The sequence below is a fragment of the Mus caroli genome, chromosome 14 (genome assembly GCF_900094665.2).
Source record: "Mus caroli chromosome 14, CAROLI_EIJ_v1.1, whole genome shotgun sequence".
In the NCBI taxonomy this organism is placed as follows: Eukaryota; Metazoa; Chordata; class Mammalia; order Rodentia; family Muridae; genus Mus; species Mus caroli.
In genome coordinates, this window is record NC_034583.1 from 7,466,383 (window position 1) to 7,492,286 (window position 25,904).

At 40.0% G+C, this 25,904-nt stretch overlaps 2 pseudogenes across 1 annotated transcript; one reads left to right on the top strand and one right to left on the bottom strand.

Annotated features, from left to right (window-relative positions):
• The first annotated feature begins 861 nt into the window (after nt 1-861).
• Nucleotides 862-3,177, top strand: LOC110309635 (annotated as a pseudogene).
• Nucleotides 3,178-11,971: 8,794 nt separating this feature from the next.
• On the bottom strand, nt 11,972-13,515 carry LOC110309363 (annotated as a pseudogene). The gene has a single exon (XR_002379694.1). The product of XR_002379694.1 is annotated as an alpha-enolase pseudogene (transcript).
• Nucleotides 13,516-25,904: the final 12,389 nt, after the last annotated feature.

Below are 25,904 nucleotides of genomic sequence, written 5' to 3' on the forward strand. Positions count from 1 at the left end.
TGGTGAGGTCCCCGTGAATATTCAGGGCATTGTAGGCTTAGATTTTCCAAACTTTTAATAAGGGTTCTTCAATGCTTTAATATCCCTTGTAGCCCATCACCCACTAGACGTAATGGAAATGATTTGCTAATAAAGCAAATGAGAATTTGGACATGTTTAGAAATATTGACCAAGCCATCTCAGTTAGTCAAAAGGTTCTCCAGTGCAAGAGTGAGGACTGAAAAGTAAGAGACAAAGAGAAAAACTGCATCATGGCCTTAGTCAATTCTGAGACTAAAGGCAGGTTTATTTTTTCCCAGTCCACTCTTTACAATTTGCATGCAAGTATTAAAGGAGAGTAGTATCAAGAGGGACAAGCAAGACAATAAACACAAATAGTCAAGGAACATGCAAGACAATAAACAAACTTCCATGATCACTCCTGTGATCACTGTTCCTAAAGGTCTTATCAGGATGATTAAAATATCTGTGCTGACTTCCCTGTCCTACTCCAAAGTCATATTCATGCCTGAAGCCTACCTCTTCTGTTCCACCCTAATATTAAGATTCCTGCCTGAACTTACTTCTTTGTCATGCCCTAATGTCAAATTCTTGCCTGAAGCCCATTTCCTTGTCCTTGGCTAACATCAGATTCCTGTCAAGGGGTCCCTCAAACTCTCTCCACAAAATATTTCTTTGGGGCAAGTACAATTTATTTTGTCAGGATATCAACAATTCAGTTCACACAAATCAGCAGTGGGAGCTTGATCAACTTTCAAACACCATTCACTAATCACCAGTGGTAGGACTAGCATATACCATTCATGAATCAGCAATGGCAGGTCCTTCCAGAAGAAAGACTCTACCAGTCAGCCCACATCCATGGAAGTGGTAAGAAGCCACTGGAACACCACCAGAGTTTGTTGGTACATTTCTGTCTATGAAGTCATGACCAATGACTTACCATAAAGAATGGTAAGATGTACTAATACCACCCAGTATCATCAGCAAAGATTAGCATCAGCAAAAGCCAATGATGACCAGCAAAGAATGGCAAGGTATACCAATATGATCCAGCATCATCCACTTATGCTACTTTTATCATGCTAATTTGGTCCCCAAAATTACATGGGAACCTACATGTCTGCATGTAAGAAATTGAGGTACCCTGCCCCCAGTTGATTTTGATTGGTAAATAAAATTGCCTGCAGCCAATGACTGGGTAAGAAGACAGAGACAGGACTTTAGGATGCCTGGGCAAGGGACAGAGGGAGGAGGAAGAAGATATAACCACCATGCTGGGAAAGGAGAAAAGCCCAGGCCTGAGAGGTGCAGAAGAGAGAGCACAACAATCATATAAGAGCCAGGGAAGAGTGGCCCCAGGGGGCTTCCCAACTGGGAATAATGCAGCAAAGATGGAATATAGATTTTAGTAAATTATAACTCAGAAATATCAGAGGGGAGGTTTTAGCTGCATGGAGACTTGGGAGTGGCCCAACCATTGACCTATTTAAGGCATTATTAAAATATAAGGCTCTCTCTCTCTCTCTCTCTCTCTCTCTCTCTCTCTCTCTCTGTGTGTGTTTTGTGTGTGTGTGTGTGTGTGTGTGTGTGTGTGTGTGTGTGTGTGTGTTTCATTCAGGAACACAGAATATTGGGGCAGGTAGCCAAGAACTTACATTGCCACCACTAGTCAATCAGAGAAGAAATTAATTGACAGCTGCAACATATTTATATCATTTCCAAATATCATGTGTTCTCTCAAGTGTCCCCTCTAGAAAAATATCACATGCCCTTTTTCTAGGCGTCCTCCATAAAAACACCACATGTCTGTTCTTAGCAAAACATCTTTCCATGTGTCTGCTTCAACAAAAACATCCTCTCATAAGACAGTTTCCAGAAAATCATCACATGACAAAACTGAGTCACCGAAGAAACCAGAAATTTCCACTTCAGGGCATGAAAGACATTAGAGAAAGAACAAGTATTGGAGGAATTTGAAATAAAACAGATCATATGTAATTCTTAGGGGCATGTGGCCAAATAGAACTATATTCACAGAGGAAGTTTTTTTTGGTTTTGGTGTGTTTGGTTTGGTTTGATTTGGTTTTTAAGTTGATTCAGCAAGGACCTAGTGACTGGTCTGGGGTTTGTATGGCTTTCAAGAGTTCCATAGTGTACCACGAACAACCTGGACTGGCTTTTAGATTGAGCATGTAAGGTGTTAAAGCACTCAGAAGATGGGGAGAAAGGGAAAGCAGAGAGGATCCTTAGACCTTTTGGGAAATGGATAATGCTTTGTCTTAATTCGGCTCCCAAAAGCCACTTCCAGTCACTGAGAGTCCCTGTGACCCAGGTGCTTTGATTGAAAAAGAATTTTTATGTAGGTGGATGGCATTCCCACAATGCTCCAGGGTGGTCCATCATCATCATCATCATTGCTGCCAGCTCCACTACCGCTAGTGGAAGAAGGTGGCGGAAGGTGGAGTGGCAGACCTGGACACCTAGTGTTCTGACATCGTGACGCTGCTCAAAACCTTTCTCCAGAAAGGGGACACCTGACAAATGCTGTGGGGCTGGAATCATTTTCGAGTTAGCTAATAAGCGACAGCTGGAAGACCTGAATTGAAGTACTTGGATCATTAGTTTGTATCTAGTAGATATTCGGTGGTTCAAACAGTGGAAAAAATATGTTGGCTTTGACAGTTGGAACAAATACCAGATGGGAGATCAAAATGTCTATCCTGGACCCATCCGTAACGCTGGACTTCTCAAAGACGGTAATGCTCAATCAATTAAGGAGCACCTTATTGATGAATCGGATTAGATACTGTTGCCAACTGAGAGCTGGAATAAACTTATCAGCTGGAACAAGCTGATGGAAGGCCAAGAGCCAATAGCAAGGAAGGTGGTAGAACAGGGTGTGTTCGAAAAGCACTGCAAAGTAGAAGTCTACCTCACAGAACTGAAGATCTGTGAGAATGGCAACATGAACAATGTTGTAACTCGGAGGTTTAGCAAAACTGACACAATAGATACAATTGAAAAGGAAATAAGAAAAAAATCTTCAATATTCCAGATGAAAAGGAGACCAGGCTGTGGAACAATTATATGAGCAACACATTTGAGCCACTGAATAAACCAGACAGCACCATCTGGAGGAGGACAATATGCAGCTTTTGCAAAAAACAAAGATGATGTAATATGGTACAGTTTTGATGAGAGTAGTCTCTCCACTTCATGTGAAGACCAAACTGTGTCCAAAGCAGCATACATGCTTCTACCAGAAACAGGACACTCTCAGTGGAACTGGCTTCTTCCCTCTTGACAGAGAAACTAAAGGTGCTTCAGCTGCCACAGGTATTCCCCTGGAAAGTGATGAAGGCAGCAATGATAATGACAATGACCAAGAAAATGAAAACTGTGTGCACACTAATTAATGAAAGTCCAAGAAGTCATAGGAGAGATTTTCCTGCTGGTGGTGTCTATGGAAATAGAGTTATAACCACAAGAAACAGAAGTCTGAGATGAGGAGTTTCAGATACCCAAATGTAAATCCTTTATCAGACTTTAACTTGTGCAGTACTTGAAGTGAAACACAGTGAAAACTTTAACAGAAATTGTCTCTTAATACATTTACAGTCTTGTAGGAAATCACACACAAAAAAATCCCTTTTAAGTATTGCTGTATAACCTATGTCTGGGCAGGTGGATGGAGGTAGACCTTTTTAGATTGAAAGAACAAGGGACATAGGGGCAAAGAGGAAGAGGAGAATTGCCATGAAGGGGGAACAAAGGGAGCAAACTTAAAAGCCTGCCAACAGGTAAGAATCCAGGAACGTAGCCCTGGGGGCCACTCCCCCAGTTGGGTCTGAGGTAGCAGAGATGAAATATAGATTTTAAAATATGTTAATTCAAGAACATCAGAGGGCAGTGTGTGCTAGCTACAGGGAGGTTTAGAAGTGCCCAACCATTGAGCTAGTTAAACCATATCAAAATTAGCTGGCATATGTGTGTGTTTCATTCATGAATCCAGAGCTCTTGGGCAGGTGCAGCACACATGCATCCTGCCAGAAGCTCAGTCAGGTTAATCGACTATTCACCACTACAGATGGCACCTAATACAGGGCAAGAAGTCATTTTTAAAAATTAATTGGAGATTCCCAAATGAAATATGGATGTGCCATAATTTAAGATCAGGAAGTGGGGAGAATTGGTTTCTCAGCAAGCCAAGCTGAGTCACATGGTTCCTACACAAGCCCTGACTAGAACAAAGGAACAAATCTACTGGTGGGAGTTTACCCTTGGACCTTCTAAAACATTTCTAGCTTGCTCATAGATCTTAAGCTCAGAGATGCTGGGAACCCCTGTTGAACAGAGACAGGCTGCTCCAAGGCAAAAAGAGAATAATCAAATGGTAGAGGCTGCCTGATTCCTATAAGCCAATAATCAAAGAAGAGAAATAAATAAATTTTAATTTGATTGCTTTTAATGATGAATGGTATAATGGTAATTGTTTAAATGTTGAATGGTATAATGGTAATTGTTTAAATGTTCTTCAGTATTCATGGAATAAAGAAATCCAGGCCTTTGATCTCAAATGTAAAAAATAAAGACAAGGAGGGAGAATAGAAGGCATGAAAAACTACATTAAAAGAAAAATTTTAAAGTCTATGCAAGGCAGCTCTCAGAATTTTCAAACATTGCCTACATGGGATTTCTGGGATTACTCAGCCTGTTATAAGAATAGAGACTGCAGACAGGCTTATGCAGCCAATAAAAGGGAATTTAATTAAAGTTAGTTGCCTAGTTGAATAAATACTTTGAGGCTTTGATCTTAAATTTTAGGTCAAAAAGCAGGGGAGAGGAAGCCTAACCTATCTCAGACAGTAGAAACTTCAGCCTTGATTTCACTATTAAGAAATTAACCACGTAGGAGCAAAACAGGAGATAGTGGAGGAGTGTTATCCCAACAGATAATATTTGATTGAAATGTTTTAATTGCTTTGAATTTTTTGAATTATCAAAATGAAGATGATTATAAGTTTGGTGGTATTTATGATACTAAAAATCCTCTGGAGAGAGGTTGAACTATAATTTGGACTATACCTTTAATGATTCCCAATTACAGGACCAAGGACATGCTATTTGGAGAGAGAGGTTCTATATTTGTGTTGACAGGAAAGGGGAAAGGTTGGACCCGTTCCAAAGTGATATGGATGAGATAAGACAGGGGAAGACCTCCTGAAGATATGGGCTACAGAAAAAATAATTCAAGTAAACCAAACAGGACAGGTAACTTGATCTGCTGATTCCTCCACAGAGGAACAACACAATAACTGGCTCACCTATAAAAAAATGTTTCTAGCCAAAATTTCAGCTAAATTTAGACAGTAAATCCTATTGATTATGGAATCCTTATAAGATTCTTCATGCCCTTATTCATATGGCATAAATTAAGATGTATTGCAGTTGGGTATTGATCAAATTAACACATAAAAGGTAACTGTCTTTACCTGTTCAAAAAAGGAACAAATTTCACCCTTAACTGATCTGTGCACCTTGTACAACCCATATGAATATCTTAATAGTACTAAAACTTTGTTTGGAGATTCATATATTACAGAATGTAAACTCTGACAAGATTCGTGCTTGGAGATGCTGATATGACCTGCTTCCTGAAGCTGTTTCAAGAGAATTGCTTTGAAAGCAGCTGGTGATTCCAGATGACCTTGCTTTATCCAACCTTTCAGACAGAAACAGTTAAAACTTCATTGAAGTCCTAAGCCTTCTAAGAATAGAGACTCAATAACACGTGCTAAAACTACCTTTCCTTTTTATTAACTTTTTAATGGATTTTTCTTATTTACATTTCAAATGTTATCCCTTTCTTGGTCTCCCCTTCAGAATCCCTCCTCCTCCTGCCTCATGAGGATACTCCCCCAGCCTGGCATTCCTCTACACTGGGGTCTTCACAGGACCAAGGGCCTTTCTTGCTATTAGTGTCCAACAAGGCAATTCTCTGCTACATATGCTGCTGGAGCAATGGCTCCCTCAATGTATACTCTTTAGTTGGTAGTTTAGTCCCTGGGAGCTCTGGGGTCTAATTGGTTGATATTGCAGTTCTTCCTATGGGGTTGCAAACCCCTTCAGCTCTTTCAGTCTTTTCTCTAACTTCTCCATTTGGGACCCATGCTCATTCCAATGGTTGGCTGTGAGCATCCACCTCTGTATTTGTCAAGCTCTGGCAGAGCCTATTAGAAGACAGCTATATTAGGCTCCCGCCAGCAAGCACTTCTTGGCATCCACAATTGTGTCTGGATTTGGTATGTGTGTGGGAGAGATCCCCAGGAGGGATAGAATCTGGATTGCCTTCCCTTCAGTCTGGGCACCACACTTTGTCTCCATATTTCATTCAAACAGGAGAAATTCTTGATTAAATTTTTGGAGATGAATGGGTGGTCTTATCCCCCAACTGGGGGCCTTGCCTAACCTATGGATATGCTCTCTAGAGGTTCTCTCTCACCTTTGCTGGGTATTTCAGCTAATCTCATCCCCATTGGGTACTGGGAGACTTTTGATTTACTGGCATCTGGGACTTGCTGGTGGTTACCACCAGTTCCCCATCCCCCATTGCTAAACCTCTCTGTTCAAATTCCTGACCATCTGTATATCATCTCTGTCCCCTTTCATACATGATGCTGCCCCACGTTTCTTCCTCCCCATACTCTATTTCTCCCAAGTCCTTCCAATCCTCTACCTACCCTGAGTATTTTATTACCCTCTTCTAAGAAGAACTGAAGCATCCACACTTTGGTCTTCATTCTTCGTGAGCCTCATATGGTTTGTGAGTTATATCTTGGATATTCTGAGCTTTGGGGCTAATAACCACATTTCAGTAAGTGAATACAATGTGTGTTCTTTTGTGAGTGGATTACCTCACTCAGGATTATGTGTTCTAGTTCCATAAATCTGCCTAAGAAATTCATGAAGTCATTATTTTTAATACCTGTGTAGTATTCCATTATGTAAATGCACCAAATTTTCTGTATCCATTCCTTTGTTGGAGGAAATCTAGGTTCTTTCCAGCTTCTAACTCGTATAAATAAGGCTGCTATAAAAATAGTGGAACATGTGTCCTTCTTATATATTGGAGAATCATTTGGGTACATGCCCAGGAGTGGTATAGCTGGGTCCTCAGGCCCTATGTCCAATTTTTTGAGGAACCAACAGACTGATTCCCAGAGTGGATGTATGAGCTTGCAGTTCAACCAAAAATGGACTAAAAAGTGTTCCTCTTCCTCATAATCCTCACCAGCATAGGCTTTCACCTGAGTTTTGATCTTGCCATTTCTGACTGGTTTGAGGTGGAATTTCAGGGTCATTTTGATTTGCATTTCCATGATAACTAAGGATGCTGAAGATATTTTTAGGTGCTTCTCAGCCATTTCATATTCCTCAGTTGATAAATTAACCGTTAGCTCTGTTCTCCAATTTTAAATGTGTTTTTTGTGTTACTGAAGTCCAATTTCTGAGTTCTTTGTATATATGGATATTAGCCCTCTATCGGATGGAGAATTGGTAAAGATATTTTCTCAATATGTTGGTTGCCCTTTTGTCCTATTGACAATTTCCTTTCCTTTACGAAAGCTTTGTAATTTTATGAGGTCTCATTTATTGATTGTTGATCTTAGATCATAAGCCTGGTGTTCTGTTCGGGGATTTCCCCCTGTGCCCATGTGTTCAGGCTCTTCTCTATTTTCTCATCTATTAGTTTCAGTGTATCTGGTTATGGGTGGAGGTCCATGATCCACTTAGATTTCTGCTTTGTACAAGGAGATAAGAATGGATAAATTTGCATTCTTCTATATGCTGACCTCTAGATAAAACAGCATCATTTGTTGAAAACGCTGTCTTTTCTCCACTGGATGGTTTTAGCTCCTGTGTCAAAGATCACGTGACTGTAGGGTGTGGGTTCATTTCTGGGTCTTCATTTCTATTTCACTGCTCTATCTGCCTGTCTCTATACCAATACCATGCAGTTTTTAATCACTATTGTTCTGTAATACAGCTTGACGGGAGGAATGGTGAGTCCCCTACAAGTTCTTTTATTGTTAATAATAGTTTTTCCTGGCTATCTTGCACAAAGCAATCTACACAATGGAATAGAATTGAAGACCCAGAAATTAAACCACACACACACTATGGTCACTTGATCTTTGACAAGGGAGCTAAAACCATCCAGTGGAAAAAAGACAGCATTTTCAACAAATGGTGCTGGCACAACTGGTGGTTACATGTAAAGGAATGCGAATTGATCCATTCTTATCTCCTTGTATTAACATCAAGTCTACGTGGATCAAGGAACTCCACGTAAAAAGAGAGACACTGACACTTATAGAGGAGAAAGTGGGGGAAAACCTCGAAGATATGGGCACAGGAGGAAAATTCCTGAACAGAACAATGGCTTGTGCTGTGAGATCAAGAATTGACAAATTGGACCTCATAAAATTGCAAAGCTTCTACAAGACAAAAGACACTGTCAATAAGACAAAAAGGCCACCAACAGATTGGGAAAGGTTCTTTACCAATCCTAAATCATATAAGGGACTAATATCCAGTATTATATATATAACTCAAGGAGATGGTCTCCAGAAAATCAAATAACCCTATTAAAAATGGGGTACAGAGCTAAACAAAGATTTCTCAACTGAGGAATACTGAATAACTGAGAAGCACCTAAAAAAAAATGTTCAACATCCTTAATCATCAGGGAAATGCAAATCAAAACAACCCTGAGATTCCATCTCACACCAGTCAGAATGGCTAGGATCAAAAATTCAGGTGAGAGTAGATGCTGGTAAGGATGTGGAGAAAGAGGAACACTCCTCTATTGTTGGTGGGATTGCAAGTTGTTACAATCACTCTGGAAATCAGTTTTGTGGTTCCTCAGAAAATTGGACGCAGCACTACCGGATGATCCAACAATTCCTCTCCTGGACATATACCCAGAAGATGTTCCAACTTGTAATAAGGACACATGCTCCACTATGTTCATAGCAGCCTTATTTATAATAGCCAGAAGCTGGAAAGAAGCAAGATGCCCCTCAACAGAGGAATGGATACAGAAAATTGGTACATTTACACAATGAAGTAATACTCAACAATTTAAAACAATGAATTCATAAAATTCTTAAGCAAATGGATGCATCTGGAGGATATCATGCAGAGTGAGGTAATCCATTCACCAAAGAACACAAATGATATGGACCCACTGATAAGCAGATATTAGCCCAGAAACTTAGAATATCCAAGAACAATTTGCAAAACACATGAAACTCAAGAAGGATGACCAAAGTGTGGATACTTTGTTCCTTCTTAGAATGAGGAACAAAATACCCATGGAAGGAGTTACAGAGACAAAATTAGGAGCTAAGATGGAAGAAAAGACCATCCAGAGACTGCCCCACCCAGGGATCCATCACATATACAACCATCAAACACAGTGCATCAAACACTATTGCATATGCAGAAAGATTTTGCAGACAGGACCCAGACATAGCTTTCTCGTGAGTCTATGCCAATGCCTGACAAATAAAGAAATGGATGTTCACAGTCATCTATTGGATGGAACCACAGGGCCTCTAGTGAAGGAGCTAGAGAAAGTACCCAAGGAGCTAAAGGGATCTGCAACCCTATAGGAGGAACAATGATATGAACAAACCAGTACTCTCCCCCAGAGCTGTGTCTCTAGTTGCATATGTAGCAGAAGATGGCCTAGTTGGCCATCAATGGGAGGAGAGGCCCTTAGTATTGCAAAGATCATATGCCCCAGTACAGGGGAATGCCAGGGCCAGGAATCAGGAGTGGGTGGGTTGGGGAGCAGGGTGGGGGGAGGTTATAGGGGGCTTTGGGGATAGCATTTGAAGTGTAATTGAATAAAATATCTAATAAAAATTGTAAAACAAAACAAACAAACAAAAGAATAGTTTTTCCTATCCTGGTTCTTTTGCTGTTCCAAATGAATTTGCAAATTTTTCTTTCTAAATCTATGAAGAGTAGAGTTAAAATTTTTATGGGGATTGAATTGAATCTGTACATTGTTTTCAGCAAGAAGGCCATTCTTACTATATTAATCCTGCATATCCATGAACATGGGAGTTCTTTCCATCTTCTGATATCTTCAATTTCTTTCTTGCGAGACTTGAAGTTCTTATCATACCAAACTTTCACTTGCTTAACTAGAGTCACACCAAGGTATATTATATTATTTGTGACTATTGTGAAGGGTGGTGTGTCCGTACTTTCTTTCTCAGCCTCTTTATCCTTTGAGTATAGGAAGGCAACTGATTAGTTTGAGTTCATTTTATATTCAGCCACTTTGCTGAAATTGTTTATCAGGTTTAGTTCTCTGGTGAAATTTTTGGGGTCACTTATGTATACTATCATCTGCAAAAAAAAAAAAAACCCCAAAAGTGATAGTTTGACTTCTTCCTTTCTGATTTGTATCCCTTTGACCTCCTTTTGTTGTCTAATTGCTCTGGATAGTAATTTTAATCTGATATTGAATAGGTAAGCAGACACTGAGCAGCCTTGTCTGGTCCCTGATTTTAGTGGGGCTGCTTCAGGTTTCTCTCCATTTAGTTTGATGTTTGCTACTGGTTTGCTGAATATTGCTTTCACTATGTTTATATATGGGCCTTGAATTCCTGATCTTTCCAAGATTTTTAACATGAAGGGGTATTGAATTTTGTCAAATGCTTTATCAGCATCTAATAAGATGATTATGTGGTTTTCTTCTTTGAGTTTGAGTGGATTACATTGATGGATTTCTGTATATTGAGCCATTCCTACATCCTTGGGCTGAAGCCTACATGAACATGATGAATGATCGTTTTGATGTGATCTTGAATTCCATTTATGATAATTTTATTGAGTATTTTTGAATCGATATTCATAAGGGAAATTGGTCTGAAGATCTTTTCTTTGTTGGGTCTTTGTGTGGTTTAGGTATAAGTATAACTGTGGCTTCATAAAATGAATTTGGTAGTGTGCCTTCTGTTTCTATTTTGTTTGAAGAGTATTGGTATTAGACCTTCCTTGAAAGTCTGATGAATTCTGCACTAAAACCATCTGGTCCTGGGCTTTCTTTGGTTGGGAGACTTTTAATGACTGCTTCTATTTCTTTAGGGGTTATGGGACTGTTTAGAACATTATCTGATTTCTGATTTAATTTTGGTACCTGGCCTGGTATGTGTCTAGAAAATTGTCCATTTCATCCAGGTTTTCCAGTTTTCATGAGTATAGCCTTTTGTAATAGGATCTGATGATTTTTTTTGGATTTCCTCAGTTTCTGTTGTTATGTCTTCCTTTTCATTTCTGATTTTGTAAATTAGGATACTGTCTCTGTGCCCTCTAGTGAGTCTGGCTAAGGGTTTATCTATTTTGTTGATTTCCTCAAAGAACCAGCTCCTGATGTGATTGATTCTTTGTATGGTTCTTTTTGTTTCCACTTGGTGAATTTGCTTCCTTTTTATTCTAGAGTGTTCAGGTGTGCTGTCAAGCTGCTAGTGTATGCTCTCTCCAGTTTCTTTTTGGAGGCACTCAGAGCTATGTGATTTACTCTTAGCACTGCTTTCCTTGTGTCCCATAAGTTTGAGTATGTTGTGGCTTCACTTTCATTAAATTCTAAAAAGTCTTTAATTTTTTTTTATTCTTTCTTGACCAAGTTATTATGTAGTAGATAATTGTTCAGCTCCCATGTGTTTGTGGGCTTTCTGGTTTTTTGTTGTTGTTGTTTTGTTTGTTTGTCTTGTTTTTGTTTTGTTTTGTTTTGTTTTTGCTATTGAAGACCAGCCTTAATCCATGGTGATTGGATAGGATGCATGGGATTATTTTGAACTTTTTGTATCTGTTGAGGCTTCATTTGTGAGGTACTGAGAAGAATGTATATTGTTTTGTTTTTGTTTTTGTTTTAGACTTCTGTGGCTTTTATTTTTGCATGTAAACCACTTGGGGGGGGGGGTCTTGATGGTGGGCATCCTAGAGATTACACTGGAGTTCTGAGGGCTCCAGACACTAGCTGGGAAGTCAGGTGACAGAAACAATGATTCAGACCAATCACATGATTGCAAAGCTGGGTCTCCAGCAGGGATTCTGGTGGTCAGGTGTGGATGCCTAAGGAAGCAGTGACATGGAAGGGGCACGCACTGGGATGGCCTTGAGCCACCTGGATGACATCAGGGACAGAGGAACTAGCAGCTGGTGGCTCCAGGGATCTCCAGTCCATGCTTTATTTGGCCAGGGGTTCCTGAAGGACCTGCCAGCAAAGTTGGCTTTGCTGCCCAGCTCTTCCTCTATTCTAAGGATCTGATTGTACTTGGCCAGGCACTCAGATTGGCAAGGGGCACCAGTCTTGATCTGCCCAGTGCAGAGCCCCACCACCAGGTCTGCGATGAAAGTGCCCTCAGTCTCCCCAGATCGGTGGGACACCATGACGCCCCAGCCATTGGATTGGGCCAGTTTACACGCCTGCAGGGACTCGGTCACAGAGCTGATCTGGTTCACCTGAGCAGGAGGCAGTTGCAGGACTTCTCGCTAGCAGCCTTGGCAATCCGCTTAGGGTTGGTCACTGTGAGGTCATCGTCCACCACCTGGATGCCCGCACTAGCCGTGAACTTCTGCCAGGAGCCCCAGTCGTCCTGGTCAAAGGGGTCCTCAATGGACACCACTGGGTAGTTCTGAATGAAGGACTTGTACAGGTCTGCCAGCTGGTCAGGTGTGATGTACCTGCTGGGTAGGTCATATTTGCTAGACCTGTAGAACTCGGAGGCAGCCACATCCATGCCATGCCGATAACAACCTGGTCAGTGTAGCTGGCTTTTGCGATTGCAGTCTTGAGCAGCTCCAGTACTTCTTTGTTCTCCAGGATAATAGGTGCGAATCCACCCTCATCACCCACATTAGTGGCGTCCTTCCCATACTTCTTGATCACGTTCTTCAGGTTGTGGTAAACTTCTGCTCCAATGTGCATGGCTTCCGGGAAGCTGGATTCCCCCACAGGCAGGATCATGAACTCTTGCATGGCCAGCTTGTTGCCAGCATGAGAACCGCCGTTGATCACATTGAAAGCTGGGACAGGCAGGATGACTTCAGGGTTGCCGGCCTAGTCAGCAATGTGGTGGTAAAGGGGCATCCTCTTTTCCACGGCACCAGCTTTGCAGACAGCCAGGGACACTCCCAGGATGGCATTTGCACCGAATTTAGATTTATTCTCTGTGCTGTCCATCTCGATCATCAGCTTGTCAATCTTCTCTTGCTCCACAACATTCACTTTCTTGTTAACCAAAGCAGGTACAATAGTGTTATTGATGTGCTCAACAGCCTGTGAGACACCCTTCCTCATGAAGCGGGTCTTATCATTGTCTCGGAGTTCTAGGGCCTCGTGTACATATCGACCTCAACAGTGGGATTCCCATGGGAATCAAAGATCTCTCTGGCGTGGATCCTGAGAATAGACATGGCTAACTTCTGGCAGTAGGATGGCTGCTAAGGAAGGAAAGAGGGTGTAGTGGACACCAAGGAGAGCCTTAAGGACAGACACGAGCATGACTCTGTACTGGAGCTGCACTAAGCGCCTCCCACTCTGGCTCTCCTGCTCCTTGTTTTGTTTTAAGATGAAATGTTCTATAGATATCTGTTAAATCATTTGATTCATAACTTCCGTTAGTTTCACTGTGTCTCTGTTTAGTTTCTGTTTCCATGATCTGTCCATTGATGAGAGTGGGGTGTTGAAGTCTCCCACTATTATTGTGTAATGTGCAATGTGTGCTTTGTGCTTTGGTAACTTTTTTTTTTTTTATGAATGTGGGTACCCTTGCATTTTCAGCATATATGTTCAGAAATGAGGGTTGAGGCTGGCCAGCAGCCCACATGTCTGGGTTCTAGCCTGGGAGGCATCATGGAATCTGGAAGAAAAGAGGGAACTAGGCGGTAGGAGAAAGGATGGAACCAAGACATTAGTCTGATCAAGGTTCAATTTTACTATTTGGAGACACAGGGTTATGAAGAAGGGGGAGGAGCCAATTCCCGCCAAATCATCTTTGGAGTCCAGTTTCAGGTGACCACGTGTTGGCTCCAGAACAGCTAGGCAGCAGGTAGTAGCAGTGGGAGTGGAAGAACGATAGGGTGGCAGGCTCCACCCCTGATGCTCTCTTATTGCTAACAGTCAAACCTGATCAGCCAGATTTCAGGGGGGGGGGGGGGGGGTGTTACAAATGAGAGTTTATCTTGGTACATTTTTCCTTTGATGAGTATGAAGTGTCCTTTTCCTTCGTTTTTGGTAAACTTTGGTTGAAAGTCAATTGTATTTGATATTAGAATGGCTGCTCCAGCTTGTTTCTTGGGACCATTTACTTGGAAAATTGATTTTCAGGCCTTTACTCTGAGGTAGTGTTTGTCTTTGTCACTGAGGTGCAATTCCTGTATGCAGCAAAATGCTGAGTCCTGTTCATGTATCTAGTCTCATAGTCTATGTCTTTTTATTGAGGAATTGAGTCTATTGATGTTAATAGATATTAAGGAAAAGTAATTGTTGCTTCCTGTTATTTTTGTTGTTAGAGGTAGAATTATGTTTGTATGGCTATCTTCTTTTGGGTTTGTTGAAAGAAGATTAATTTCTTGTTTTTCTTAGGGTATAGTTTCCCTCATTACATTAGAGTTTTCTATCTATTATACTTTGTAGAGCAGGATTTGTGGAAAGATATTGTATAAATTTGGTTTTATCATGGAATGTCTTGGTTTCTCCATCTATGGTAATTGAGAGTTTTTGCTGTATAGTAGCTTGGGCTGGCATTGTGTTCTCTTAGGGTCTCTATGACATCTGCCCAGGATCTTCTGCCTTTCAGAGTCTCTGGTGAGAATTCTGGTGTAATTCTGATAGGTCTGCCTTTATATGTTACCTGACCTTTTTCCCTTACTGCTTTTAAATTTCTTTCTTTGTTTTATGCATTTGGTGTTTTGATTATTATGTGACAGTAGGAATGTCATTGCTAGCCCAGTCTATTTGGAGTTCTGTAGGCTTCTTGTATGTTGATGGACATCTCTTTCCTTAGGTTATAGAAGTTTTCTATAATTTTGTTGAAGATATTTACTGGCCCATTAAGCTTGCAGTCTTTGCTCTCTTTCATACATATTATCCTCAAGTTTGGTCTTCTCATTGTGTCTTGAATTTCCTGGACATTTTGGGTTAAGATCTTTTTTGTATTTTGCATTTTCTTTTACTGTTGTGTCTATGTTTTCTATGGTATCTTCTGCACCTGATATTCTCTCTTCTATCTCTTGTATTCTGTTAGTGATGTTTGTATCTATCACTCCTGATCTCTTTCCTAGGTTTTCTATCTCCAGGGTTATCTCCCTTTATAATTTCTTTATTATTTCTATTTCCATTTTTGGACCGTGCATAGTTTTGTTCAGTTCCTTTACCTATTTGTTTGTGTTTTCCTGTAATTCTTTAAGGGATATTTATATTTCCTCTTTAAGGGGTTCTATGTGTTTAACCTTTGTTCTCCTGTATTTCTTTAAGGGAGTTATTTATGTCCTTCTTAAAGTCTTCTATCATCATCACAAGATGTGATTTTAAGTCTGGGTCTTGCTTTTCAGGTTTGTTGGGGTATCCAGGACTTGCTATGGTGGGAGAACTGGGTTCTGATGATGCCAAGTAGCCTTGGTTTCTGTTGCTTAGGTTCTTACCCTTGCCTCTTTCCATCTTGTTATCTCTGGTTGTTAGTTGGTCTTGCTGGAGATTGTCCTTCCTGTGAGGCTGTGAGCCTGTCCCTAGTTGCTTTGTGACTCCTGTGCTCTCTGGGTTCCTGCCAAGATCCTCCTTGACCTATTTTGCATAAGTGGTTTTCTGACCTGTGAACTTAGGAGTGACAGCACTCCTAAGAGACCAGCTCTCTCCAGGCAAGATTTGGGTACAGAGAGCTGTGGCTCAGCATTAGCTCCAGGGCCTATATCTAAAGCTAGCTTTCTTAAGTCTAACCAAATTTTCTAATTTTCCTATCCCCTCCAGACATTTAAAATATATTTGTCACCCCTAATAAGCAGGAAGAAGTTATGGAGAATTGTGATCCTGAAGCCTTAGGTTTGGGTGTCTGGTTATGTTTATTTTGCAAATTATAAATAGCTTGTCATTTGAAGGGATAATTTGGAAATGGTCATAATTTAAAACAGAAAGGAAATAGATGGGATGGATTACTAAATTTACTCTTTTTTATTAGATATTTATTTATTTATTTACATTTCAAATGTTATCCCCTTTCCTGATTTCCCCTCCAAAAACCCCCATCCATTCTCTGGCCCCTACTTACCAATCCACCCATTCCCACTTCCCTGTCCTGGATTTCCCCTACACTGGGACATTCAGGCTTCTCCGGACAAGGGCCTCTCCTCCCATTAATGTCCAACAAGGCTGTTCTCTGTACTCTTTGATTGGTGGGATTAGTACCTGGGAGCTCTGGGGGTACTGTTTCGTTCATAATATTGCTCTTCCTATAGGGCTGCAAGCTCCTTCAGCTCTTTTGATCCTTTCTCTAGCTCCTCCACTGGGGACCTTGTGCTCAGTCCAATGGTTGGCTGAGAGCATCCAGCTCTGTATGTGTCAAGCACTGGCAGCTGTATCAAGTTCCTGTCAGCAAGCACTTGTTGGAATCAAAAATAGTGTCTGGGTTTGGTTACAGTATATGGTATATATGGTATATGGGATGGATCCCCAGGCAAGGCAATTTCTGGATAGCCTTTCCTTCAGACTCTGCTAACCACTTTGTCTCTGTACCTCCTCTCCTCTGTATTTTGTTTCCCCTTCTAAGAAGGACCCAAGTATCCATACTTTGGTCTTCCATCTTCTTGAGCTTTTATTGGTCTGTGAATTGTATCATGGGTATTCCGAGCTTCTGGACTAATATCCATTTATAAATGAGGCTGCTATAAACATAGTGGAGCATGGGTCCTTATTACATGTTGGAACATTTTCTGGGTATATAACCAGGAACAGTATAGCTCAGTCTTCCAATAGTACTATGTTCAGTTTTATGAGGAACTGCCAAATAGATTTCCAGAGTGGTTGTACCAGTTTGCAATTCCACCAGCATTGGAGGAGTGATCCTCTTTCTCCACATCGTCACCAGAATCTGCTGTCACCTGAATTTTTGAACTTAGCCATTCTGACTGGTGTGAGGTAGAATCTCAGGGTTCTACCTCATAGTTGATTTGCATTTCCCTGATGACTAAGAATGTTGAACATTTATTTAGGTGTTTCTCAGCCATTCGGTATTCCTCATTTGAGAATTCTTTGTTTAGCTCTGTAGCCTATTTTTTAAAAGGGTTATTTGTTTCTTTGGAGTCTAAATTCTTGAGTTCTTTGTATGTATGGATACTAGCCCTCTATTGGATGTAGGGTTGGTAAAGATCTTTTCCCAATCTGTTGGTTGCTATTTTGTCCTATTGACAGTGTCCTTTGCCTTACAGAAGTTTGTAATTTTATGAAGTCCCATTTGTCAATTCTTAGAGCATAGGCTATTGGTGTTCTGTTCAGGATATGTTCCCCCATGCCCATGTGCTCAAAGCTCTTCCCCACTTTCTTTTCTATTACTTTCCATGTATCTAAATTTATGTAGAGGTCCTTGATCCCCTTGGATTTGAACTTTGTACAAGGAGATAAGAATGGATTGATTTGAATTCTTGTGCATGCTAACGACCAGTCAAACCAGCACTATTTGTTGAAAACCCTATCTCTCTTCCACTGGATGATTTTAGCTCCTTTGTCAAAGATCAAGTGACTGTAGATGTGTGGGTTCATTTCTAGGTCTTCAATTGTATTCCATTGTTCTCCCTGCCTGTCACTGTACCAGTACCATGTAGTTTTTATCACTATTGCTCTGTAGTACAGCTTGAGGTCTGGGATGCTGATTCCCCCAGAAAATCTTTTATTGTTGAGTATAGTTTTCACTATCCTGAGTTTTACTTTTTCCAGATGAATTTGAGAATTGCTCTTTCTAACCTTATGAAGAATTGAGTTTGGATTTTGATGCAGATTGCATTGAATTTGTATATTGCTTTTAGCAAGATGCTATTTTTACTACATTACTCCTGCCAATCTATGAGTATGGGAGATCCTTCCAACTTCTGAGCCCTTCTTTGATTTCTTTCTTCAGTGACTTGAAGTTCTTGTCACACAGATCTTTCACTTGTTTGTTTAGAGTCACACCAAGATGCTTTATATTGTTTGTGACGATTGTGAAGGGTGTCCTTTCCCTATATTCTATCTCACCCTCTTTATCCTTTGAGTATAGGAAGGCAACTGATATGTTTGAGTTAAATTCATATCTAGCTAATTTGTTAAAGTTATTTATCAGGTTTAGGAGTTCTATGGTGGAGTTTTTAGGGTCACTTAATTATACTATCACATCATCTTCAAATAGTGACATTTTGAGTTCTTCCTTTCCAATTTGTATCCCTTTCACCACCTTTTGTTGTCTAATTTCTCTAGCTAGAAATGTAAGTACTATATTTAATAGATAGGGAGAGAGAGAGGGCAGCCTAAGTTTCTCTCCATTTAGTTTGATGTTGGCTGCTGCTTTGCTGTATATTGCTTTTAGTGTTTTTAGGTGTAAGCCTTGAATTCCTGATATTTCCAAGACTTTTAACATAAAGAGATGTTGAATTTTGTTAAATGCTTTTTCAGCATCTAAAGAAATGATCATTTAGGTTTTTTTTCTTTGAGTTTGTTTCTGTAGTGGATTACATGGATGGATTTCCATATATTAAACCATCCCTGAATCCCTGGAATGAAGCCTACTTGATAGTGGTGAAGGATTATTTTGCTCCCAAACCCATCCACTCCTGCTTCCTGGCCTTGGCATTCCCCTGTACTGGGGCATATAATCTTTCCAAGAACAATGGCCTCTCCTCTCATTGATGGCCGACTAGGCCATCCTCTGCTACATATGCAACTAGAGACACAAGCTCTGAGGGGTACTGGTTAGTTCATATTGTTGTTCCTCTTATAAGATTGCAAACCCCTTTAGCTCCTTGGTTACTTTCTCTACCTAATTCGTTGGGGGCCCTGTGTTCCACCCAATAGGTGAACATCCACTTCTTTATTTGCCAGGCACTGCCATACCCTCACAAGTGACAGCTATATCAGGGTCCTGTCAACAAAATCTTGCTGACATATGCAATAGTGTCTGGATTTGGTGTTTGTTTATGGGATAGATCCCTGGGTGGGGCAGTCTGTGGATGATCCTTTATTCCTTCTCAGCTCTAAACTTTCTCTTTGTAACTCCTTCCATGGGCGTTTTGTTCCCCATTCTAAGAAGGAATAAAGTATACACACTTTGTTTTTCCTTCTAGAGATTCATGTATTTTGCAAATTGTATCTTGGGTATGCTAAGTTTCTGAGCTAATATCCACTTATCAGTAAGTGCATATAATGTGTGCTCTTTTGTGATTGGGTTACCTCACTCAGGATGAAATACTCCAGACCCATCCATTTGCCTAAGAATTTCATAAATTCATTGTTTTTAATTGCTGAGTAGTACCCCATTGTGTAAATGTATCACATTTTCTGTTGAGGGACATCTGAGTGATTTCCAGCTTCTGGCTATTATAAGTAAGGCTTCTATGAACATAGTGTAGCATGTATCCATATTACAAGTTGGAACATATTCTGGGTATATGCCAGGCGAGGATATGCTGGATCTTCCAATATTACTATTTCCAATTTTGTGAGGAACCACAAGAATGATTTCCAGAGTGGTTATACAAGCCTGCAATTCCACCAGCAATGGAGGAGTGTTTCTCTTTCTCCACATCCTTACCAGCATCTGCTGTCACCTGAACTTTTGAACTTAGCCATTCTGATTGGTATGAGGTGGAATCTCAGGTTTGTTTTGATTTGAATTTCCCTGATGATTAATGATGTTGAACATTTTTTTCAGGTGCTTCTCAGCTATTCAATATTCCTCAGTTGAGAATTCTTTGTTCAGCTCTGTACTCCATTTTTAATAGGGTTATTTGATTTTCTGGAGTCCAGCTCCTTGAGTTCTATGTATATATTGGAAATTAGTGCCCTTTCAGATTTAGGATTCTTAAAGATCTTTTCCCATTCTGTTGGTGACTTTTTGGCTTATTGAGTGTCTTTTGCCTTACAGAAGCTTTGCAGTTTTATGAGGTCCCATTTGTTGATTCTCAATCTTAAAGCACAAGCCATTGCTGTTCTGTTCAGGAATTTTCCCCCTGTGCCCATAACTTTGAGGCTTTTCTCCACTTTCTCCTCTATAAGTTTCATTGTCTCTGGTTTTATTGGAGTTCCTTGATCCATTTAGACTTGCACTTTTTACAAGGAAATAAGAATGGATCAATTGGCATTCTTCTACATGATAACCTCTAGTTCTGCCAGCACCATTTGTTGTAAATGTTGTCTTTTTATTTCCACTTGATGGTTTTAGCTCCCTTGTCAAAGATCAAGTGACCATAGGTGTGTGGGTTCATTTCTAGGTCTTCAATTCTATTCCATTGATCTACCTGTCTATCACTANACCAGTACCATGCAGTTTTTACTCACAATTGCTCTGTAGTACAGCTTGAGGTCAGGCATGGTGATTCCCCCAGAGGATCTTTTATTGTTGAGAATAGTTTTTGCTATCCAAGGTTTGTTTGTTTGTTTGTTTTTTGTTGTTGTTTTTTGTTTTTTTGTTTTTTGTTTTTTGTTATTCCAGATGAATTTGCAGATTGCCCTTTCTAACTCAGTGAAGAACTGAGTTGGAATTTTGATGGGGATTGCATTGAATCTGTAGATTTCTTTCGGCAAGATAGCCATTTTCACTATATTAATCCTGCTACTCCATGAGCATGGGAGATCTTTCCATCTTCTGAGATTTTCTTCAATTTCTTTCTTTAGAGACTTGAAGTTCTTGTCATACAGATCTTTCACTTCCTTCGTTAGAGTCATACCAAGGTATTTTATATTTTTGTGAATATTCTGAAGGGTGTTGTTTCCCTGATTTCTTCCTCAGTCTGTTTATCCTTTGCATAGAGAAAGGCTACTGATTTGTTTGAGTTAATTTTATATCCAGCTACTGCACTGAAGCTGTTTATCAGGTTTAGGAGTTCTCTGGTGGAATTTTATGTTCACTTATATATACTATCATATCATCTGCAAAAAGTGATATTTTGACTTATTCCTTTCCAATTTGTATCCCCTTGATCTACTTTTGTTGTCAAATTGCTCTGGCTAGGACTTCAAGTACTATATTGAATAGGTAGGGAGAAAGTGGACAGCCATGTCTACTCCCTGATTTGGTGGGATTGCTTCCAGCTGCTCTCCATTTAGTTTAATGTTGGCTACTGATTTGTTTATATTGCTTTTACTATGTTTTGAAATGGGCCTCGAATTCCTTATCTTTCCAAGGCCCATTCCCAAACATAGTAAAAGCAATATAAATATCATGAAGGGGTGTTGGATTTTGTCAAATGTTTCTCAGCATTAAACAAGATGATCATGTGGGTTTGACTTTGGGTTTGTTTATATAATGGATTATGTTGATGGATTTCCATATACTAAATCATCCCTGCATCCCTGGAATGAAGCCTAATTTATCATGATGGATGATTGTATTGATGTGTTCTTGGATTCAGTTTGTGAGAATTTTATTGAGTATTTTTGCAATGATATTCATGAGGGAAATTGGCCTGAAGTTCTCTTTCTTTATTGGGTCTTTGGGTGGTTTATGTATCAGAGTAATTGTGGCTTCAAAGAATGAATTGGGTAGAGTACCTTCTGTTTCTATTTTGTGGAAGAGTTTGAGAAGTACTAGTATTATGTCTGCTTTGGAGGTCTGATAGAACTCTGCACTAAATTCATCAAGTCCTGGGCTTTTTTTGGGGGGGAGACTATTTATGACTGCTTCTATTTCTTTAGGATAGATAGAACTGTTTAGATAATTAATCTGATCTAGATTTAACTTTGGTACCTTGTATGTGTCTAGAAAATTATCCATTTCATCCAGGTTACCTAGTTTTGTTGAGTATAGCCTTTTGGAGTAGGATCTGATGATGGTTTGGATTTCCTCAGGTTCTGTTGTTATGTCTTCCTTTCATTTCTGATTTTGTTCATTAGGACACTGTCCCTGTGCCCTCTAGTTAGTCTGGCTAAGGGTTTATCTATCTTGTTGATTTTCTTAAACTACCAGCTCCTGGTATTGTTGACTCATTGTATAGTTCATTTTGTTTGTTGGGGTTTTGTTTTGTTTTGTTTTGTTTTGTTTGTTTGTTTTTATTAGATGTTTTCTCCTTTTTTTCTTTTTTTTTTCATTGGATATTTTCTTCATTTACATTTCAAATGCTATCCCAAAAGTCCCCTATATCCCACTCACTCCCAATTCTTGGCCCTGGCTTTTCCCTGTACTGGGGCATATAAAGTTTGCTAGACAAAGGGTCCTCTCTTCCCAATGATAGCCAACTAGGCCATCTTCTGCTACATATGAAGCTAGAGACACGAGTTCTGGGGGTACTCATTAGTTCACATTGTTGTTCCACCTATATGGTTGCAGACCCCTTCAGCTCTTGGGTACTTCCTCTAGCTCATACATTGGGGGCCCCGTGTTCCATCCTATAGATGACTATGAGCACCCACTTCTGTATTTGCCAGGCACTGGCAAAGCCTCACAGGAGAAAGCTATATCAGCGTCCTTTAATCAAAATCTTGTTGGTGTATGCAATAGTGTCTGTGTTTGGTGGCTGATTATGGGATAGACCCCCAGGTGTGGCAGTCTCTGGATGATCCATACTTTTTTCTTGGCTCTAAATTTTGTCTCTGCAACTCCTTCCATGAATAATTATTCCCTATTCGAGGGAGGAATGAATTATCCAAGAGTTGGTCTTCCTTCTTGATTTTCTTGTGTTTTGGAAGATGTATCTTGGGTAGTCTAGGTTTCTGGGCTAAAATCCACTTATCAGTGAGTGCATATCAAGTGACTTCTTTTGTGATTGGGTTACCTCACTCAGGATGATATCCTCCAGATACATCCATTTCTCCAAGAATTTCATAAATATGTTGTTTTTAATACCTGAGTAGTACTCCATTGTGTAAATGTACCACATTTTCTGTATCTATTCCTCTATTGAGGGACATCTGTGTTCTTTCCAACTTCTGGCTATTATAAATAGGGCTGCTATGAACATAGTGGAGCATGTGTCCTTATTACCAGTTGGAACATCTTCTGGGCATATGCCCAGAAGAGGTATTGCTGGATCAACCCGTTGTACTATGGTCATACAAGCTTGCAATCCCACCAGCAATGGAGGAGTGTCCCTCTTTTTTTACATCCTTGCCAGCATCTGCTGTCCCCAGAATTTTTGATCCTAGCCATTCTGACTGGTATGAGGTGGAATCTCAGGGTTGTTTTGATTTGCATTTCCCTGATGATTAAGGATGTTGAACATTTTTTCTAGTGCTTCTCAGCCCTTCGGTATTCCTCGGTTGATTATTCTTTGTTTAGCTCTGTATCCCATTTTTAATAGGGTTATTTGAATTTCTAGAATTCAGCTTTTGAGCTCTTTGTATATATTGGATATTAGTCCCCTATCAGATTTAGGATTGGTAAAAAATCTTTCCCAATCTGTTGTTGGCCTCTTTGTCTTATTGACAGTATCTTTTGCCTTACAGAAGCTTTACAATTTTATGAGGTACCATTTGTTGATTCTTGATCTTACAGCACAAGCCATTGCTGTTATCTTTAGGAATGCTTCCCTGAGTCTATATCTTCAAGGTTTTCCCCCACTTTCTCGTCTATAAATTTCAGTGTCCTGGTTTTATGTGGAGGTCTTTGATCCATTTAGACTTGAGTGGGGTAAAAGGAAATTAGAATGAATCAATTCACATTCTTCTACATGATAACCTCCAGTTCTGCCAGCACCATTTGTTGAAAATGCTGTCTTTTTTTCCACTTGATGGTTTTAGCTCCCTTGTCAAAGATCAAGTGACCATAGGTGTGTGGGTTCATTTCTAAGTCTTCAATTCTATTCCATTGATCTACCTGTCTATCACTATACCAGTACCATGCAGTTTTTACTCACAATTGCTCTGTAGTACAGCTTGAGGTCAGGCATGGTGATTCCCCCAGAGGATCTTTTATTGTTGAGAATAGTTTTTGCTATCCTAGGGTTGTTTTTGTTATTCCAGATGAATTTGCAAATTGCCCTTTTTAACTCAGTGAAGAATTGAATTGGAATTTTGATGGGGATTGCATTGAATCTGTAGCTTGCTTTCGGCAGGATGGCCATTTTTACTATATTAATCCTGCCAATCCATGAGCGTGAGAGATGTTTACATCTTGTGAGATCTTCAATTTCTTTCTTCAGAGACTTGAAGTTCTTGTCACACAGATCTTTCACTTCCTTAGTTAAGAGACACACCAGGGTATTTTGTATCCTTTGGGACTATTGTGAAGGGTGTTGTTTCCCTAATTTCTTTCTCAGCCTGTTTTTCCTTTGTATAGAGAAAGACCATTGATTTGTTTGAGTTAATTTTATATCCAGCTACTGAACTGAAGCTGTTTATCAGGTTTAGGAGTTCTCTGTTGGAATTTTAATGGTCACTTATATATACTATCATAGCATCTGCAAATAGTGATTTTTTGGCTTCTTCCTTTCCAATTTGTATCCCCTAGATCTACTTTTGTTGTCAAATTGCTCTGGCTAGGACTTCAAGTACTATATTGAATAGGTAGAGAGAAAGTGGGCAGCCTTGTCTAATCCCTGATTTTAGTGGGATTGATTCCCAGCTTCTCTGCATTTACGTTGATGTTGGCTACTTGTTTGCTGTATATTGCTTTTATTATGTTTAGGTGTGGTCCTTGAATTCCTGATCTTTCCATGACTTTTATCATGAAGGCGTGTTTGATTTTGTCACACGCTTTCTCAGCATCTAACAAGATGATCATGTGATTTTTGTCTTTCAGTTGTTTTTTATATAGTGGATTATGTTTATGGATTTCCATATATTAAACCATCCCTGCATCCCTGGGATGAAGCCTACTTGGTCATGATGGATGATCATTTTGATGTGTTCTTGGATTTGGTTTGCAAGGATTTTATTGAGTATTTTTACATTGATATTCATAAGCGAAATTTGTCTGAATTTCTCTTTCTTTGTTGGATCTTTTTGTGGTTTAGGTATCAGAGTGTTACCTCCTTCCAGCCTAGCAAGGCTGGCTGTGACCATCTGACACTTAGGCAGAGCCACCTGCTGTGCTGTTTCTCATCCCTCTCCTTTGATGTGCCACTACCTGCCTGAGGCTGAACCTGCTCACCAAGATCTTCCAAATATAACACCAAACTGATCTTCATGAGTTCCTACTAAAAGGCTGATCTGTCTATTTCAAAGGAACTTTGTGTGGCTGGGAATGGGCCTCCCCTCTTCTTTATAAAGCGTGTTCCCCGACATTAAACTTGAACCTTGATCAGACTAATATCTTGGTTCCATCCTTTCTCGTGCCACCTAGGTTCCCTCTTTTCTTTCAGATTCCAAGATGCCTCCCAGGCTCGAACCCAAACATGTGAGCCACTGGCCAGCATCAACAGATTGGCGCCCATCATGGGGCTTAGAAATGGCAGAGGGCATGGGAAGGAACACTATTGGTTTGGAGCTCCATGGAAGAAGAAAATATTTAAAGAAAATTTGTACCAGAGAAGGTTGGTATGGGCTAAGCTGAAACGGCGCTAAACCTGCCCACTAGATTCACTTAGGTTCAGCAGTGAGATAGATAATCAAGATCTAAGAATGTAACAGGCAGTTAGCCTCAGCTTGCAGAAGCTACTTTTTTATGCGTGAGAATAGAAGGGGTTTAATAAAAGGGATTTAATAA